General features: G+C 35.7%; 1 long non-coding RNA gene across 2 annotated transcripts; it reads right to left on the reverse strand.

Annotated features, from left to right (window-relative positions):
* Window positions 1-113: 113 nt before the first annotated feature.
* LOC107472549 (uncharacterized) lies at window positions 114-2,912 on the reverse strand. 2 transcript variants are annotated; one of them, XR_008005159.1, is made up of 4 exons: window positions 2,159-2,912; window positions 1,993-2,080; window positions 1,623-1,890; window positions 114-132 (listed from the first exon to the last, which is right to left on the reverse strand). It is a non-coding gene; the product is annotated as an uncharacterized LOC107472549 (long non-coding RNA). The 2 variants fall into 2 exon arrangements; XR_001588801.3 differs by lacking the exon at window positions 114-132 and having other exon boundaries at window positions 168-1,890; window positions 2,159-2,900.
* Window positions 2,913-4,882: the final 1,970 nt, after the last annotated feature.

A 4,882-nucleotide genomic window follows, 5' to 3' on the forward strand; every position in this document is an offset into this window, starting at 1 on the left:
TCCTATCCCTCTTACAAATTTGTAATAACAAAGACGATGGAAGAAAATAATCTAATTAACACAGTAGCATACAAACCAAACGCAGTATAACTCTTCTTAATGCCTCTTCATCTGGTTCCTGAAAAGGTAAAGCTGTAGGGGGTGAGAACCTAACCACATGGTCTCACCACGGAGTTTCAAAGTTGTCATAAGAAGATATTCAATAAGAAAACTGTTTCAAATTCAGTGACTATCGTTGCCTTATAAATCCTTTTAAAATTCAACAGCTAATCGTTTAAAACATTTTCAAAGAAACAATGTTTAATATTTTCAGAAATCCAAAGTCTTCCTTTTCTCATAAGCAAATCTCAATCAGAAACTAACCACGCAATCAAACAACACAATCATTAATTCAGCACCTAAGTCCATTCTCAAATGTAACACGCCAGGACAAACACAGGCAAGACAGACAAGGAAAGCACAAGTAGGAAGCAGTTACAGCAAATAGTTCAAGTAGCAGTTAAGAACAGTTTAGCAATTAGGCAAACCAAAACAAGTTCAAACCCAAGCAAAGCATACAGATGCATATGATGCATGCCTGTCCTATGGCTGATGAGGCTCATCTGTCGGTTATCCAGCCAACCCGACAAGTCTGAATTGTACTTAGACTGTCCCCCGACGTGCATCCCCAAGAGTCTATGCATAGCTTTTTCTCAAATAATCAATATTACTCAATGGGGGTAACATTCCCGGGAATTTGTATAGTGCCCGGTCACACAATTACATCGTAGGGTCAACAGAGTATCGAGTTTTCAACCTGGTACACGTGGTGGCAAGCCACGGCACTTAATCCAGGGAACCTCGTATCTCAAGATATTTCAAATTCATAAGCCATATAAACAATTCATTCATCATTCATCAATATCTAAGCCATTTTCAATATCACCATCATTCATCAATCCATATCCCATTTCCAAATTCATTCTAAAATCATATTTCAAATCAATCCCCATCATCCTTCTTTCCGTTAATCAACAATCTCAATCCAAAACATAATTCTTTATTTTCTAAATAAATCAATCTTAAATAAATAACGTTTAAGAACTAAATCTTTTTAAACAATTACTTCAACCAAAACTTTCAATTTTATAAAATTTCGGCAGCATTTCCTCTAAAACTCGGACTTTGCCACCCTGTTTGGGTTCCATCCAAACATTTCTCAAACCTTTTTCAAATCTCAATCATTTTCCAAGATTCAGCTAGTTCCAATATCAAATTATTTTCAAAGCGAATCAGTGCCCATAATAAATCTTTTTTTTTTAAATCAAACCAGCTCAAATACTAAATCATTTATAAAGTCACTAACTCAAAATTAAACCATTTCCAAAGCCAATTCCTTTACATTATCGAAAATAGTTTCAACACCGAGAAAAGCCATTTTTTCCTTAATCAACTAAATAACTTTTCAAACTAATTTCTTTTCAGCAATCACAAACTACCCACGCAATCAAGCAATCAGTCATTCAGTCCAGCAAACAACCACATTCAGAAGACAATCATAATCACAGACATATGTTCTCTCACATTAATATCTAGTTATCACAACTCTGTAATATAAATTAGATTTTAAGAAAAACCCCTACCTCGATTAATCGAGTTCGCACAAATTTATTGTGATAATTCCCTCTCCTTTTAGTTCATGGCAACAGCTGCGACTCTCACGCAACTGGAACGACAGTGGCAGCAACCGGAACGGTGATATTGTTAGTCTTCACAGCAATGGCCATGGTTGCAGCAAAATGGAAAATCCAAATTGGATAGGAATTAAAAGCAATTACAATCCAAGATAACAAAATCAGAACTAGTAGCAGCTTCAGCAACCCCGCGGCAACACTAGCGGCAATACTCAACCTAATTGCAGTAGAAAATATGATAAAAGCAGAATAAAAGTAAAAGCAAAAACAAGTTTAAGGAAGCAAAGGACCTAAAGCGAAATAGAGGCAGTAAAGATACCTCTATCAGTGACTATCGGCAGTGACTCAAACCAAGGTTCCAGCGGCCACAGCACCGTTCCCGGTGGCCAGAAGCTCAGCAACGACAACTGTAACAACCACACAGCGACAATAATCTTTCCGAACCCACAAGAACAGAGACCAACCTAAAAAAAGAAAACCCTTACCGGCAATGGACCTCAGCTACGGCAACGCCATTTTCCGGCGACACAAGCTCAACAACCCACCTCCAACAGTGGCGACGGAGCTTGTGACGATGACTGGCGCGAGGAGGCGGCGCAGCTTCTCTTCCTCTCCTCTCGGATTCCTTCTCTTCTCCGTCAGCAGCGGCGGTTCACAACTCCTCGCGGCTCTAACCCTCATGAGCGCTCTCTCTCTCACCGCGGCTGGCTTTCCGACGGCATTGCGAGCTTTGGCGACGGCGACGGACCCTCGTAGCGGCGGCGGCACAACCTCTTCTCCTTCTCCCTCACGAGTTCGTCCCTCTCTCTTCCTCAGCTCCGTTCGACAGCTTCATGTAGTAATGATGGCAGGATGATGAATTGACGGGTTTAGGAGTGGAATCATCGTCGAGAAGAGAAAGCTTGGAAAAATCAATTGGAACAGAAGGGGTTTTGCCTTCGGAGAGACAAGGGTGCTTGTTGGTGAAGGGCTTCCATGTACCGAATTGGAAAATGCATGAATCAATGGAGTGGTGAGATTCGAGGGGCTTTAGGGATTGTTGGGTTTGGGAAATTAACTAAATCATCTCATGACATTATTTAATAATGGAATCTATGAATGAAATGGAATTGCAAATTGGAATGGCTTAGGTGCAGGAGTTTGATACGGTTGTATGTGTTAAGAGAGAGTAGAGTGAGTGGCGGTGAGGTAAGGTTAGGGTTAGTGGGTTTTAATTTGGGGATTTAGGGTTAATAGATTAGTGTAATTTTAATAAAATTAGAGTATATTGTATTAATTTGAAATCTAATTAATTCCTTTAAATTACTTAAAAAAATATTATTTTAATTATCAATTTACTAATTGGCATTTAATTAGGTATTCTAATTTAAAATTAGAAATAATATAATTAATTTTTTTATAAAATTAAAGTATTAAATTCTAAAATCTCAATTATTTAAATTAAATTATTTAAAATTCTTATCCTTTTACAACTAATAAGTTGTATAATTTAAATATAAAAAATTACTCAATAATTATGAGATTAAGTAAATTTTTTTTAATTTAATTATCAAAGCTTAATTTAATTATTTTTAATAAAATAATTTCTAAAGATAAAATCTTTAATGAATAAAATAATTTGAATTTGACTCATAATAATATTTTTCAAAAATTCTAGATCTTACAGCGCCGGTTTGTTTCAACAGATGAGATTAGGCGATGATGAGCAACTACAGTCTCCGTTGCGGGCTTCAGCCGCGAACGAACATCAACAACCTTGGTGAGAGATGTGCGGCCGAGATCTCAGGAAGCGCTCTCGTCGTGCAGTGATTCTCGCAATCTATTACCTTATTTGGTACTGGATCTTTAATCTCTTTAATTTAGGGTTTTCTTTGTGTTTTTGGGTCTTTGATTTGATGTTTGGTGTGTGACAGAAGAGAATGAATGCCTTGATCTGTGGTTGTCGTCGCCTCTGTTGCTGTTTCTCCCAAACCCTATGGATTCAAGTCCGATCTTCACAATATGGTTAGTATATTGTTTGCAGTCGTCGTTTCTTCTTCTTCATTTTCGTTGTTTCATTCAATTTGACGCCTAGGAAACTAACCTAATTTCATTGGTAGCAGGTCATTTTATTTTAATTGCAAAATATAGTTGCTGAATTAATCTTCAATTTTTTTACCGTATTCAAAGGAGTGAAAAAAAATAAGTTAATGTGTTTATATTGTGTAATTTTGGCCGCTGATTTTTTGTGTTGTTTGTCTGTTTTGCATATCTTTGAGTTTTTTATTTGTTTATTTATTATTTTATTCTAAATAAAATATCTAAGAAAGTGGCGTTTGGATTTGTCAGGGGCTGGATTCAAGTTTTAGTCATCTGATATATCTTTGCCATAATGATTTAATTTATGTCCTATTAAAATAGAAATTCTCATTGTAATGCCTTTTTATGTAAATGCAGCTTATTGAAGGAGGATGTGAAGCTCCAATCCACACAGTATAACTCACCTGTCTTTATATTTATTTTAGACTAACTATGAATTACGCATTTGTTCACTCTGTGCTTACATCTTTGATTGATGATGTCTTTTACTACATATTCTTTTAGTGTTCAGCTACCACATGTTGGAGACAGTAGGTTCTTCTATGGCATCCCCTCATTGAGTTTTCAGAAATATCTCATGAACTGAAGACAATATACACGAATGAGGTTTCATGATTTCTCAACCACTCCTAATTTGATTTTATTTGATTTGCTGTCGGTTATATCGCCCCGAAACAAGTTCAAATCACATCAAAGAGAGGCACTGCTCAAGTAAGACAATTCAAAGTCAGGGACAATTTTGCATAAGAATAAATCAAAACTTGTTTAAAAAGGTTTAAAACAAAACTCCAGTAATATACTTGAAGTCACAACTTTATAAGGATGTTCAATAATATTAAGATGCGCTAAAAAGGAACTCAATAACTTAAAAAGTTGATTCAAAACTTAAATTTCTTCAAAAGAATTCAAAACTTCTTCAAAATGGTTCAAACCACCAACAAAAAAGAATGGTCAAAAGTCATGAAGTATGCCGGAAGGAAGAATTAAAATGCAAATAGGAAAGAATTTTAATTTCAAAGAACTCCAATAAAAATCATAGAGGAAAACAGGACAATTGTTTACAAAATTCAAGAGAATCATCAAAAACGTAAATATTACGTCATGTTAAAACAAATTTAAGTTGAACTAGA

This window comes from Arachis duranensis, unplaced genomic scaffold (assembly GCF_000817695.3).
Source record: "Arachis duranensis cultivar V14167 unplaced genomic scaffold, aradu.V14167.gnm2.J7QH unplaced_Scaffold_154724, whole genome shotgun sequence".
NCBI lineage: Eukaryota > Viridiplantae > Streptophyta > Magnoliopsida > Fabales > Fabaceae > Arachis > Arachis duranensis.